Source organism: Myotis davidii, unplaced genomic scaffold (assembly GCF_000327345.1).
Source record: "Myotis davidii unplaced genomic scaffold, ASM32734v1 scaffold657, whole genome shotgun sequence".
Taxonomy (NCBI): domain Eukaryota; kingdom Metazoa; phylum Chordata; class Mammalia; order Chiroptera; family Vespertilionidae; genus Myotis; species Myotis davidii.
Window position 1 is genome coordinate 1,192,545 of NW_006287917.1, and position 16,136 is coordinate 1,208,680.

Here is a 16,136-nt window from a genome sequence, read left to right on the forward strand (position 1 = left end):
TGTGTCAGAGGTGACATGCGAACTCATTTTTTTGGTTGATTTTTCTTTGTTAAATGGCATTTAAATATATAAAATAAATCTCAAAAATATGTCTTTGTTTGACTATGGTTTCAAATATCAAAAAATTTCTATATGTATCACAGCACCAGAGTTAAGTTAGGGTTTTTCAAAATGCTGACACGCCGAGCCCAAAAGGTTCGCCCTCACTGTTCCAGATGCTTAGAATTTAGACATGTGGTCTGCTTGTAACAGACCCCCCTCCTTTTTCTAATCTGCCCAGAGGGTGAGAATGATGAAAAGTGAAGATAGCATTTCCTAGTCAGTTGTAACATGATTGGTTGTCAAATATTTCTCTGGCTGTTGTCCCCCGAAGGTGTTGATGCCAGTTCTGACAGTTGATGCCAGTCTGTCTGGGAGCTGTCTGAGCAGAGGCAGACCTGAATGTGCCAACGATAAGCTGGAGGCCACACACCTGTGCTTATTTCAATCGGTGCTGTCCCTGCCTTCAAGATGTAAGTTACTGGCTTCCCTAAAATATATCGCATCCTTAAATTCAGTTTAACTGGATCCATTTCCCAGGCCTGGAAAACAGATGATACTTGTTACCCTAACAGCCCCATAAAAAAATGAAATTTGAAAGATGCTGTTTTCACGGGGAAACATGAGAAACAACTATAAATCCCCTAAGACTTGGTTTGGCAGAAGTATTTTTCCATTCAGAACCGAGTAGTGTTTTTGGAGCTTGCTGTTATGCTTTATAGCTGGCGGCTGAATTATCCTGGTCTCTGCTGAAAACTCTGGCCTCAAAAGCAGATCTTCAAATATCCTGTGTTAAAAAGGGGATTTAAAACTCCTAATGACTATTTATATGTCAAAAATAAGACATTATATTAACCAGATTATGAGACACTATGCCTGTGAAAATGGCCATAACAATAGACAAAATAACTACCCATGAATGGTAGTGTATTGTCTATATTGTTCCTTACAATAACCTGAGATAGGTAGGGCAAGTTTTAATAGCCCATTTTATAGGTGCAAAAACTGAGGTTCAGTGAGCTCAAAAGCCTGACTCAGGGTATTTGGAAAAACCAGTACTTGATCCCACAGCTTAAACCTAAGCCAATTCTTTTTCCATTTTGCCATATCCCTTTCAATGTTTATTTTATGTAATGTAATGTAGTAGGTTTTGAGTTAATAATTCTCCCTTTAACTGTACCTGACAGAAAAATTATACACCACTGTTGGCCAATAATGACTTGGAGAATTATTTATGCCTTCCTTAGCATGAGTACTGTAACACTACTCTTGAAGGTAAATCATCCTAGCTGTGACTGATCTATTATTATAAAACAGGTGTGGGCTTGGTCGTCTACCAACATGCCCATAAGTGAATATATCCCAGTGCCATAAATTAGGATCACCCATGTCCTTTGTTTCTAGAACATTTATTTTACCTAGGACTCCTGCCTCTATAAACTCACCATCCTCTACTTCATACCCTCATATCATTCAACGCTTTGGGAGCTCCAAAGCCTTTGTTATGAGACCGGGACCCAGCCTGTCTCCTTTGTATTAAAAACCAGTACCAGTACTTCCCTATCTTTCAATTTGATAATAATTCTTGCTTATTTCAATCCTGTCATATTGCTCCCGATCCTTTGTTCTTTCTTTGTGGAGAAAGGAGATTAGAACTTGCTGAGGGGACAGTCAAATGGAATGGGAATAGTGTGAGAACCCTCTATTTGTGAAGCAGTGCAGGGCCTCACAGGTGGGTCGGTATGGAATAAAGGGAAACAACAGTCCAGTACATGGATTCCAATGACACATGGTGATGTGATGGAGGCACTATTGATATTTAAGGGGACATGCTCTACAGTTGGTGGAACGTGGTAGCCGGAGCCCACTGGGTTCAAATGCTGGCATAACATGGTTGTAAAGCTTAGAAAGAGACCCCCAGGTAGGTAGTGCCTGGATGAAGTAGGTAGGCATAGTGTCAGGATCCAACAATATGATAGGGAAGCATGGTATTCGAATACAGGAAAGCGGGCAGGGCTTTGTGTGTGTGTGTGAGTGTGTGTGTGTGTAGGGAGGGCGGGGGCCTGGAGTACAATCCAGGAGAGTGTTCAAGGTTCTGGGGAGGAAGGAAGGCTGCAGTGTCGGGCTGAGGATACATTGGATTTTAACAGTACTGAGTAGACCCACCTGCCAGTGAGAGTGGGGTCAGTGGGGAGGAAGATTTTACAAAGGGAAATAATACAATCAGATCTTTACTTTGATTATATTTTTATCTGTTTTTAAGAAAAGTTTGAGAGGAAGGGAAGACTGCACACAGTGAGATTAGAAGGCTGCTGATAACTTCAAAGCATTGTCTGTCTCACCGTTATCCTTGTGAGACTTACTTTTCCAAATATCTGTAGATGGACTGCCCTTGCCAAATCTTTTAACACTTGCTATCTTTCTGTGTCATGCTTCTCTAATGAGATTGTAAACTTTGATGACTTTGCTGAGTTTAATTGTTTCATAGTATTAGGTTCATAATAAACAATCAGAAAAATACATGGGTGCTGCTCAGTGAAAAATAGAAAGTGTGGCAAATAAAGCATAGTGTGAGCATAGAGATGGAGGTATGGGATGTTTTACAGGGTATAGGTGATCAACAGGGAAAGGTGGATGGATTTCTATAACCAGGTATTATCAGGCGGGCACCTTTTTAAATCACAAGTGACACCAATTTAAGTGTAGTGTTTGAAAACTAGAGGGTGGGGCAAAAGTAGGTTTTAAGTTCTTGGTATGGGAAAAAAAAAACACAGTAAAAAATAATAATATAAAAATTAACTCTGTGTTTCATGTGCTCACAACTGTAAACCCCCACCCTGTATATCATTTTATAACTTCATTATTCAACTTGATTGTGTTTCATGTGTTATTTACAAACAGAATATATAGTTGGGTCATTTTTAGAATCCAGCCTGATCTGTTAGTGTGTTGAATCCGTTTGCACTTAAAATAGTTACTGAGATGGGTGGATTTCTGTCTACCATGTCAGTGCTTAATTTCTATTTGTCCCACCCACTCTGTCTCCCCTATTCCTTTTTTCTTGCCTGCTTTGGTTGATCTGAGATTATTTTTGCTTTAGTTACATTCTATGCGTTACAGTCTTCAACTCCCCAGTGTCAGAGTGATGCTTCCTTATAATTAGTATGAGGCCTGGAGCGCTGGAGGGTATCTTGCTGTCCTCCTGCAGGCTCAGGTAGGCCCTGCGCACCTATGTCTTGGGGAGTGTGATCTCCTGCCGTGCCCCTGCCTCCTCCAGTGATGAGTGCCAGCTCCCAGCTCTCAGTGCCTGGCATGCAGAAGGCTTCTTTCATTACCTTTCTTCACCATCAGACTCAGGCCATGAACACTTGCACCATAGCGTCTCTTTTATTTCCTCTTTTCTGTCCCTAGTCTTCTTTGTGAGCTCTCAGTGAAGGCCAGGGAAGGAATTGGGTGGGTAATGTGATCTTTGTGCCTCAGTGTTTAACAATTAATTAAGCCTGGCCAGTGTTGCCCAGTGGTTGAGAATCGACCCATGAACCAGGAGGTCATGATTCTATTCCAGGTCCAGGCAGCAAAAAAAATAAAAATAAATAAAAATTTCATCTATTTTCTTCTTACCCACGTTCAGCTTCCTCCTCTTCTCACTGCTCTGCCGAAGGTAAGTCCTTTCATCAGAGACTTGTCACCTTTTGCATTTCAGTTCAGTAGGTCACCCTGTGCTCTTAGATTCTTAATAGACTAAAAACCTTTTATGATTCTGTATATTATCCAGCTTATTCTCATGATTAGAGGGGAAGCAACATTCTCCTTTCACTTTCTGCATCCTAAGAAAATGTAGAACACAGAGTATACATTTTCCATACTTAACGTAACTGTTGGCACATAATTGGTGCTAAATAAGATATTTGTTAGTTGAATAATAGAAATAGTCTCATCTAATAATTGTAAGTTGTTGTTTCATTTCACCTGTGCTTAAATTTAGATGTTGTTTTGGAAAAAATAAACACTAAAAGATACATAAATAAACTCTAAACAGTAAAATAAATTCTAAAAATCACACTATTGACTCTGGCCAGCTAGCTCAGTTAGTGCTGTCCTGATAAACCAAGATTGTGGGTTTGATCCCCAGTCAGAGCACATAAAAGAAACAACCAATGAATGCATAAATAAGTGGAACAACTAAGTGATCTCTCTCTCTCTCTCTCTCTCTCTCTCTCTCTCTCTCTCTCTCTCTCCTCTCTCTCTCTCTCGGTCAAATCAATAAATAACACTCCATCATGTCATGTATCTAGATATGTAGAGGAAAAGGGAATTCTTCTGCTGTTCTGAATATTAGTACATAAGGGCAAAGAAGAAGTGGACCTTCTGCAAGGCAGTTCTTTGTGGTAAAAAAAAGACACTCAGATCTCTTAATCTAAATATGACTATGAAATCTAATAAATAGCAAAAATCCTAGTATCTCCACAGTTCCTTTGTCATGGGTAGTAAATCTTTCTGCCTTTTCCAGAGAGATCGTTGCCTATGCATAAACACAAAGACCCTTTCTTAGTTATACTTTATTTCTGGGTCTTGATAGAAATCTGTGGGGGATAATTCCTATGTAAACCTCATATTGATGTTTGATAACTGCCCAGACATTCCTAAGTGTGAAGGAGAGGGCTATGCAGTATTTAGAGGTCATCCAGCGGTTATATAATGGGTTAGTATCCCGTTAAATAACATCTGGAAGTGTAGTCAGGGGAAGTGACCACATCACTCTGCAGTGTATCTAGGCCAACGGCCTCACCCCTGAAATGCAGGCTGGTTGCCAGGGGGGGAGAAGATGGGCTTCTTTCCTCTTGTGACCAGAACAGCAAGACCTCCGTGTCCTGAAAAAGCAAAGACAGACTAAAATATCATGAAACAGACCCGGGAAACTAGAAATAAAAAAGCTATTTCTTGTTGCCCTGAATCTATTACTTACTTACAGAGGTGGGCCCTGAGCAGAATTTGAAGGCACCTAGAACACAAAAATAAACTACTAAAAAACACAAGGAACTGAAGAGAATTCTGAGTTATAATGAAAGGGAACAAAAGAATATCCATTTGTCAGGAACTGAATTTATTTAAACCTATCAAAGAGAAATTAATCACTAATGTATGCAGCTGTATGTGTATATGTCTTCATATATACATTTGTACATATACATATATGTATAAATGTGTGTATGAGAGAGAGAGAAGAGAAATTGAGTATGAACACCAATCGCTCAGAGAAATCTGAAGTTTTTCTCATGAGCTTGCAAATGGAAACTGGAGCTGTGCCTGGAATGAAGATGAAACATTTTGACTGGATTAGACTTTTCTCCAGTGCAATTGTTAGGGTGAGAATTTGTAGCACGAGGTGCTTGCTCTGGGTGCCTGTGCCTCAGAGATATGTCAGCTCAGGCCTCCTGTGTCCCTCTGGAGTCCCTCTCAGTCTGATCCCGGGAATGCTAACACCTGACTTATCTCTTCATGAACCTGAGTCTGTTTTATCCCGAGGTGTGGCACACTGTCAGTGACTCAAGAACCAGTAATCTCACCGTGAGCTAGATTTTTGCCTCACAGAAGAAAAGCAGGAAAACTATATTTTCTGAAAAACCAGCATGTAGGGTAATCTTGGTGTGAACCTTCTAAAGTCATCAAATGGATTCAGGGCTGTGAAATGTTCATCCAGGTTATTTTGAGTTGCATGTATTTTTAATTTCTTTGCACACAATTATTTTCTTACTAGCAATACTGAGAGCTAATCTTTATTCATGAAAGTATTCTCTATTTTATCATCTGAGTGACCTTTAAACAAACCAAATCTGTGTCAAATTATTTCTAAAACTGCGTTGGTTAAACCCTTTGCCTTTGTCTTTGGGTTAAAATTCAAACTGAGAGTTACTGTAACACAGAGGTTAAGGGCACACAAGCCCTCGAGTCAGACCGGCAATCTTCAATTCCAGGTTCTAATACTTTCTCATCTGCTGTTTTAGTTTCCTCATCTGGCAACGGGGGATAATGAGATCCTCCTCCTCCTACAGTTGTCAAGAATATTAAAAATGATAATTTACCACTTTAGCTGGTGTGGCTCAGTAGATAAAGTGTCAGCCTGCAGACTGAAGGGTCCCAGTTTGATTCTGGTCAAGGGCACATACCTGGGTTACAGGCTCCTTCCCTTCAATAGAAAAATATCTTTGGGTGAGAATTAACAACAACAACAGATGATAATTTACCTTAAGCCTTAAATTCAGAAGTTGCCTGGCACACAGCAACTTCTAACTAATATTTAGCAGATGACTGCTAACTAATATTTCCATTAAGCCAGAACACAAGGCCCTTTGTGTTGCAAACATACTCGACCTTTAATTTGCCTTGTGTTGGGAACTTGGCTAGATTTTTCCATATATGATTTTGTCCAATATTTAACAACAACCCTATTAGCTAGATATTACCCTTGTTTTCAGGCATATCAAGTAGTTACATCATCATCATCACCATCAACATTATTATCATAATCACATTTTTCTTCATTATGTATTATTTTCTGGTTTTATAGAGAAGTAATCCCTTCATATAGACCAGGGGTGGGGACCCTTTTTCTGCCAAGGGCCATTTGGATATTTATAATATCATTCCTAGGCCATACAAAATTATCAACTTAAAAATTGACCTGCTATATTTGGTCAAACATTTCCTAGGCCTCATAAGGCCCAAGGGCTTGATGTTCCCCACCTCTGATATAGATGAATAATTTAAATGAAGGACATCAACCTGGGAAGAGAGAGAGACTTGTAACAGGAGCAGAGGTAAGAAACAGGCCATTTAGGTTTCAGGTGTGGGTTTCTATGTTACAAAATCTGTATATTGCACCAAGTGCCCACCACCCAAAGCCAAATCTTCTCCTGTCACCCCAATTAATTTAATAAATAAATATCTATTTTTTTTTTAAACGAAAGAAACAGGCCATTCAGTTTTCTATTTCTAGCTGCACTATCTTCTTGAGACACAGCAGCACTGGAATTTTTCTGAATTTGCCCTCTTTCATTATAATGCAACTAGAGGCACAGTGCACAAAAATCATGCACTGGAGGGGTGGGGGTCCCTCAGCCCAGCCTGTACCCTCTTGCAGTCCAGGACCCCTCACTCCTTACCATCGACCCACTCCCTGCTCCTTACCGCCCAGCTGGCTGCTCCTTAGTGTTGGCTTCTGGCTGAGTGGTGTGCACACTGACCACCAGAAGGCAGCTTCTGCATTGAGCGTCTGCCCCCTGGTGGTCAGTGCTCATCATAGCTACCAGTCGTTCCACCCTTCAGTAGGATTTGCATATCATGCTTTTATTATATAGGATACCTTTTTTTTTTGGCTCAAGCTACTGTTTCCTTGTAAGTTAAGAAGTCCTAATTGCTATTGTATGGGGGAATACGGAGAATTAAAGTCTCAGATGGGCCTGGCCAGTATTTCTCAATGGTTTAGCATCAACCTATGAACCAGGAGGTCTCTGTTTAGTTCCCAGTTGGGGCACATGCCTGGGTTGTGGGCTTGATTTCCAGTGGGGGGTATGCAGGAAGTATTGTTGATGTTTCTGTCTCTCTGTCCCTCTCCCTTCCTCTCTGAAATCAATAAAAAATATTTTTTTAAATATATTTTATTGATTTTTTAAAGAGAGGAAGGGAGAGGGACAAAGAGTAAGAAACATCGATGGGCAAGAAACATCAATCAGCTGCCTCCTGCACACCTCCTACTGGGGATGTGCCCGCAACCAAGGTACATGCCCTTGACTGGAATCAAACCTGGGACCTTTCAGTCCATAGGCCAATGCTCTATCCACTAAGCTAAACCAGTTAGGGCAATAAAAAATATTTTTTAAAGAAGTCTCAGATGGTATGATGGATGGTCTTTGAACAAAGAATTGGTTTGTTGTGTGTATACTAAGCCATTTGCTATATTGAATTTTTATGTGTTAAAGTAAAAGTAAATAGAATACATTACATTAAGAAAATATGCATAAGTCAACCCCCATATCTTAACAATTTCTATCTATCTATCTATCTGAGGTCATACCTTATTTTATTGTGCTTCACAGGTGTTACCTTTCTGACAAATTGAATGCAAGACCGTCCACCTGCAAAATTATTAAGACTCACTTTATTGTGATACTCACTTCATTGCTGGGGTCTGGAATGAAACCCACAACAACTCCAAAGTATGCTGGTACCTGTCTATCCCTTTATCTGTACATATGAATATAAATAATTCTGGATTGATATTTTCTAATATTACTAATCATTTTTTTTGGTGATGAGACACTGTTATTTTACTTTCTTCTTTGTAATTTTATATTTGCACTGGATTTTTAATAGTGTAAAGATATTAAAAATAGTCACTTATTTAAAAAAGAAAGAAGGAAGGAAGAAGAGAGGGAAGCAAGGAAGGAATAGAAAGGAAGGAAGGAAAGAAAAGAGAAAAGGTAGTTTATAAAGGTAGGATTCTGGGTCAGAAGTCACAGTTCTTCACACAGGTGACCTGCTCAATCTATCATAGCTTTGACTATTTCATTAACTGCCCTGAGACACTTTTCATTACTTGCCCAGGGACACTTGGGAAATTGACTATTTTTTATTTATTGACTTATGTGTGACAAGAAAGTGTCAACATTTAGAATAACTTTAGTTTTTTAATACTGCTTCCTAGTGTAAGATTATGGAAGGTATATTTAGTAATAATTAAGGTTCCAAAGTTAAAAGTGGAAATTTAATCCTTGGCATATTAAAAGATGAGTGTCAGATAAAAAGTTATCTACACACACACACACACACACACAACTAAATTTGCATACCTATAGACAATGACAGCTCTGTTACAATTTAGGCTAGCCCCTTTGGGTTTTGATTTGAAGGAGCATCTTGATTTCAGAAACATTAAAAGGTGGAGAGGAAATAAAGTGTGTCTTGAATCAAGACACTGTAATGTTTATTGTTTTTAGCAGAACGTAGGGCTAATGAACTAAGGATGGCCATATAGATTGAAGTCTACCTTTCATCTAGGATTCTAATTGCCAATACTTTCTATGCATTCCCAGTATCTATAATTTATTGATAATTTAAATTCTTCATAGTAAATTAAACTACCTTGCTATATGTATCATCAAAAATAAGAACCCTACAAGATGTGTCATGAACTATTTACCAATTCATTAATATATGCTTTTCTATGTTAATTATTTAAAAATTGGCAATTTATATGAACTGTATTTGGAAAAATTCCCTAGTTAAAGAGAGTGTAATCAAATAAATTAAACCAGCAAAGTCTTGAAATCAAGCAAGTTGAAGTCCTCCCTAAATATCATGCTTCCATTTCTATAGATAAAGCAACTATGACTTAAAGAATAGTTTTCTAAATTCATGGCAAAGTCAGGACCACAAACCACACTTCCTGTCTTCTGCCCAAGGCCCTCTCCACTTTACCATCTTATTACAATGCATCTTATTCCTTGACCTGTAACAGATAATTAAACTTCTACAGTAAAAAACTCAGCCTGTTAAGTGAAATAAGCCAGTCAATGAAGGAAAAATACCACATGATCTCACTCATTCAGGGATAGAAGCATAAGCAATGGACATAAGACACGGGGGGGCGGGGGTAGGGGAGGCCAGGGGAATGTCAAGGGCGGGGAAAAAAAAGGACATATATGTAATACCCTTTGTAATACTTTAAGCAATAAACCATTAAAAAAAAACAACAACAACAAAAAACACACACAAAAAAACACCTCAGCCTGTTATTGAGAGCAAACAATTATATAGTTGGTCAAAATGAGCTTATCATCCATAGGGTAACAGATGAGCAATCCATTCTACCAGTAGGGCCCAGGGTCCCTGCCCCAGCCCTCCCTGGCTTATCTCTGAACCTGCTCCATACTTAGAGTTTACTGGCCAGACCTACTCCTATGTGGATTGTGAAATAGACTAGATTAACTGATTTAATTAAAATGACAACAAAAGCATTGTATGTATTATCAAAAATTATATATATTATTTTGGCCTAAAAGTTTCCTTCTGGGAGCCCAGGAGGGATTATTATGGAATGTTCTGCATTCTAAAGGCTATGTTTGTTTTCAGTACATTTTAAGTGGAATATTTTTCACCCTTCTGAGTAGGACAGACAAAGGCTTTAATTAAACAAACGTCACATGGGAACTCTTGCCCCAAAAAGTCTTTATTGGCCCTAATTAGCAGATGCAGCTGTAGACTCTCTCAATATTAGATGGTCTGTTTATTGTGTCCGTTTATATCCTACTCATCAGGGAGCATGTGCAAGGCACCCCAGAATTATCAGGCTTAATTAAAACTCGCTCAATTGCTAGAGAAAATATCCCATGTAAAAATGGGTCAGGAAGAAGAGGAAGATTAAAAAAAAAGAAGGAGAAGTCTACTGGAACTATCACCACGGCTTCTCTGGGAAAACAAAAGGATAATTTGATTGTCTGTAACTGCCTGAGAGAACACATACATTTCAGGGCCAGGCTGACTCTACAGACAGGGGAACCACTGAGGTAAAATGTTTCCCTCCTCTGTCCAGGCAGAGCTACTGGGGGGATCCCCAGGGTTTCATTCTAAGCAGACTGGGGAGGCAGAGCGGCACGTTTTGTTCACCTAGGCATGTGAATTGAAGTCATCATTTAAGGATTTATACAACACCAGATCTGAAAGGCCCTAGAACCGTGGTTCTCAACCTTCTGGCCCTTTAAATACAGTTCCTCATGTTGTGACCCAACCATAAAATTATTTCCGTTGCTACTTCATAACTGTAATGTTGCTACTGTTATGAATCGTAATGTAAATATCTGATATGCAGGATGGTCTTAGGCGACACCTGTGAAAGGGTCGTTCGACCGCCAAAGGGGTCGCGACCCACAAGTTGAGAACCGCTGCCCTAGAAGGTGACTTTATGTATCTCAGATACAGTATTTAACAAAATTACTATTACTTCTTCAATTTTTTTGCTGTCCTTTTGTGTTTTTTGCATCTTCCAGATAATATACCTGAGGCTGAAAAATACCAAGCCCTTTCCAAATGTCATACATAGAGTCAGGACATGATAGACTCAGCATCTACACTTCTGTCTGTTCCCTTTCTGTACACTGCAGGGCTTCTCCTGTATTAGTTATAAGAATTTAATGTTGTGGCCAAGAACTTGTTAATGTGGATAAATGAGCTGGCGCCTTGCAGACTGACACACTTGAGATTAAGCCCTTCTCCTTTTCTTAGCTTCTCTAAGCCTCAGTTTCTTCATGCATCAGAGTAGGATGATAAATAATTATTGAAAACTGGATTATGGCAGATCAACTTTGTGAAAAGATTTTGGCTTTTGGAAAACCCTTGATAAATACTATTTCACATCTTGTTTTTACTTATAGTCCACCGTGACCTTATTTGGAAGACACTTTGAGGTGGAGAGTTCTTCATGTCTCTTTGGAGTGTCCTTGGGCTTGCTAACACAGAGACCCATCCAAGGGTAAGATGTGTTGCCAGTCACCCTTAGTGCTCTACAGAAATATAAGCCTCCTTTATTTGTTCCCCTTCCCAGGGAGACCATTGTTTGGGATGTCTCTCTTCAGTATAAAAATTGTAAAATGTGAAATAGACAGTGACCATACAATAATGGGAAAGCGGTAACAGTTTAGAATAGACTGTTTGAAATGCCCTTAGTGAAGCCCCCGCCCCCCTCCTTAAAGACAGAGCAGAATCAACTTGTGTCTCTCTGTGGTTTGAATGCTCCAACATAAATTGAAATGCTCCTTTACATCTATAAAGGATATAGTTTTAGCTTTAAAAATAGCCAATTTTGTAATCCTTAGTATATTGAAAGGCATTAAATTAAGTCTACTTCCCCCTCCACCCCCAACTTTTGAAGTCATTCAGTCCCATCTGTGCTCCAGAAAGGTGTTCTTCCTTTATTTTGGGGTCCTTCATGCCTCCCCATGACATCCCTAAGAACTCCTGGGGAATTCTGGCATTCCAGCCTAAGAATTACATGTCTGGGAAGTATTTTAACCAAGATAGAAGTAAGCCAAATCATGATTTCTGCTGTCTGAAAATTACTTCTGAAGTGATTGTCATGAAAATAAATTCCCTTTTGGCATTAGACCTAACATTCTAATAGTGGTCCTTAGGAGGGCAATTATTTCTAGATGAGGACAACAGAGAGGCAAGAGGAAAATAATTTAGGTTCTACGCCAACTATGCATTTTCCTATAAATGTTTCTGTCTATATGTTGGAATATTAAGTATATAAAAAAACCTCAGTTAACTTACTATTCAAATGAAAGCAAGATTTAATGAGACATCACGACACATCGTAGTCTGGGGTCTCCCAGTTTTGTAATCTATTCCATTTTCAGGGTTACTTTATGTGGATCCTGTGGTACGTTGCTCAGATCCTGAAGCTCGCAGTCTCCCGGTTTCCCCAGCTGCACTGAGTATTGCCTGATCAGGGCTGCCAGATTAGGCTTGCCTCCCTTGCCGCAATCCAGAACATCCCCGAAGGCCGTCCCAGATCCAGAGCTCCCAGACAAATTGGTTCTGTTATTATTGTATCACAAGTCAAATTTTCTTCTTATGCAATCAGGCTTTCCATATGCCTTCGCAGATGCTGTTCCTGCAAAACAAGAAGAAGAAAAAAGTTTTCCCTAAGGGCTGTTTACTGGGGAACCCAGCCTATGACAGCTTCTCACACTACTGAGTTAATGCCTTCATTTCTGCCTTCACAGTGGTTTCCCACGTTTCATTAGGACCATATCTGAATTTAAATGTGAAAATCAAGTAACAGCTATGTGAATCTGAGACATCATTGGTACATGCATCGGTATCTATAGTCAGCAAAGTGCTATTTCTAATTCAATTAGTTTCAGTGAGAGCATCTAGCTGAGAGGCACATAGCTGCTTCCATTTACATATTTAATCTTATTTGCTTTTCACAGCAACCATGTGGTATAAACATCACACATGGTTAGGAAAGAAAGAAATTGAGATTTATTCACTTGGTTAAAGTAATAATGTTAGTACACCGTGGAAACAGAAGTTGAACCCAGGCTTTCTTTCACTAATTTTAGTAGTTGCGAATGTTTGTGCTGTTCACAAATATTTCCAACTCTCTGTCTTTTGAGCACACAGCAGAATTGCACCTCTCCTTCTAATGCTAAGCATGGCCATGCCACTGGCTTTGGCTAATGAAATGGGAGAAAAGCTGGTAACTTTTTGCTTCACTTCCCTCCCCTGCCACAGGGAGCAGTGAAGTGCCAGATTGTAGTGGCTTTGCCAGTTTGTGTCCCTGAATGAAGACAACATGGCACAGAAGCCTTAGCACAATCCACGACAGGCATGAGGGTAAGTGAAAATGAAGCAGAATTGTTTCAAGCCATTGTTCTCCAGGGTTTGTTTGTTATCACCTCATACTCTAACTAACACGATTGATAAATGAATTATGACTAAAGAGTAGTTTTTTTCCCTTTTATTATTTTTTTAAAGACTCCATTTTTAAACTTTTTAAAATTGATTTTAGAGAGAGAGAAAAAGGAGAGGGAGAGAGAGAGAGAAACATCAATGTGAAAGTAAAACATTGATTGGCTGCCTCCTGCACTCCCCCTACTGGGGATCATGCCTTCAACCCAGACATCAGGTTGTTTTTTGACTAAGATATGTTAATAGAGAATTGAGAGATTTTTGCTAAAACTAAAATATCCTTAACACTAGAATTTATTTTATAATGCAATGTAATTGAAAGAGGTCTGGTTTTACAACCATGTAGATATAAATGAATTTGAATCTGTGATTTAACATACTTGTTTAATGACCTTAGGTTTTAATTTCTTTGTCGGCCCCCATTTACTCATCTGCAAAATAAAGCTAGTAATAATGTGCTATAGCATTGATGTGATGGTTTGATAAAATAAGGCCTGCAACGCTTTTAGCAAATTGCCTTACAGAGATGATACCAAATAAGTGTTTTGCAGAAAGTGGTCCTCTCATCCTCTGGATCTGAAAGTCGTTAAAAAATACAGATTCATGAGACCCATACCAGACCTACCAATTTGAATCTCGGATGTGATTTAACAAACTCCTTTAGCCATTCTTCACTGAGATTTTAAAGTGACTGTACAAATGTTAAATATTTCTGCCGTATATATATATATAATCATTCAGACAGCCAGAAAACCTTCAGTGAGATTCTTGAAATGAACTTAGAACTACCAATGGAAGCATCACCCACTGCACAGTAGATGTCTCAGAATGAGCTCAACAGAGGATATGGGGAATGCAATGCATACTCCAAAACATTAACATCTAAAAGGAAAGCCTCTGTGAATTCTTTGCATCTCTAAGTATCACATGAACAGTGCAATTTGACTATGGTGATCTTAGCTGTTGAGAATTGGGGTTGGGGTGGGCATCTGGGACTTGAAGACCAGCTGAAATCAGAGGCCTGTGAAATGGGCGTGATGGCCAGATAAGGCAAGGATACATCAATTCAAACTCCAATGAGTAAACAGTTACGACTCCTGAAATGAAGAGTAACCTTGGGGCTTTGTGTTCCCCTCCCAACCCACGTGTCACCAAGTCAGCTTTTTCTACTTCTCTCTTCCTGAATTTGTGTTTACGTATGCCTATAAACTTGTAGGCCCCAAAAAAGAAAGTTTCCTTAGCCTGTTTGCCTCAGTGGATAGAGCATCGGACCATGGACTGAAGGGTTCTGGGTTCAATTCTAGACAAGGGCACATACATCTGTTGCAGGCTCGAGTTCCAGTCCTGGTTGGGGCTCATGTGGGAGGCAACCAGTCGATGTGTCTCTCTCACATCGATGTTTCTTTTTCTCGTCTCTCCCCCTCCCTTCCACTCTGTAAAAATCAATGGAAAAATATCCTCAAGTAAGGATTAATCCTATATAATAAAAGCCTAATATGCAAATTGTCCCCTCTACCAGGAGTTTGACCTGGGGGCGGGGCTGGCTGGCCAACCATGGGGAGGCCCAGGCCCGTGGCAGGCAGATGGGGAGGGGATGGGAAAGGGAGGTCCTGGCCAGCAGCCAGCAGCCGGCAGCCACTAGGGACCCTACCCATGCACGAATTTTGTGCACTGGGCCTCTAGTAATAAAATAAAAAGGAAAGTTGAAAATAACCAAGAGAGAAGAAGCTGACACCATTTCCAGTGAAGCAATTAGGCTTTCTCATTTAAAAACAGGAAAGTAAAGAGCACTTTTGGCTTTTAGTTTTGTAGCTTGCAGGAGGAGAGGAGAAACCCATATCCACTCGGATCTCGAAGTAAAGGGCAGGGGGAGTGCAGGTCAGAGCTGGGTCCGCTGGCCTAAGACCACTGTTTGAAGAAGTACTTGATCTTGGGTTAACTGTGAGGGCCTGGAGTCCCCTCAGAGCCACCCTTCTGGGCAGAGAGCTGGACAAGGACACTCCACTACAGTTTAGAGCTGAAGAGATAGGGCGGCCACTGCTCCTTCCAGGCATCACACAGCCTCAAGGAGCAAGGGCAGCAGAGACACACACCCAGTGATCTTGCTTCCTCCTGCTCAAGATTGTGATGCTCAGTAGACCTATTTCAGGTCAGTATAAGTCCCACCTCCCTCTTGTCCTGCCAGGTGGTTCTTGCAACATAAGATGGAAGAGAGAAAGGAACTCCTCCAAATAACTGATAATGGGTGGGTGGGGGAGTCTTGAGTGAATCCTATATAATAAAAGCCTAATATGCTAAGTGTCCAATCAACTGGTCGGCCATTCAACCAATCAAAGAGTAATATGCTAATGATATGCTAAGGCTGCTCAACTGCTCACTATGACATGCACTGACTACTAGGGGGCAGACAGTCGACCAGTCGACCAGTCGCTATGATGTGCACTGACCACCAGGGGGCAGACACTCCAACTGGTGGGTTAGCTTGCTGCTGGAATCCAGCGAGAAGGGCCGGACACACCCTAGAGCCCTCCAGTGGTTCCTCCCAGGCTGACCGACTTCCCATGTCTCTCCCCAGCCCTGATCATGCAACAATGGGGTCCCTTGGCCTGGCCTGCACCCTCTTA

At 40.2% G+C, this 16,136-nt stretch overlaps 1 long non-coding RNA gene across 1 annotated transcript in view; it reads left to right on the forward strand.

The window, feature by feature from the left end:
- The window catches only part of LOC102763676, a 50,154-nt gene that overhangs the window by 4,621 nt on the left and 29,397 nt on the right, over window positions 1-16,136 (forward strand). Inside the window, exons 2-5 of the long non-coding RNA XR_001513190.1 lie at window positions 374-512; window positions 8,136-8,263; window positions 11,469-11,566; window positions 13,336-13,437. This is a non-coding gene — a long non-coding RNA (uncharacterized LOC102763676). The remainder of the gene's footprint in view (window positions 1-373; window positions 513-8,135; window positions 8,264-11,468; window positions 11,567-13,335; window positions 13,438-16,136) is intronic.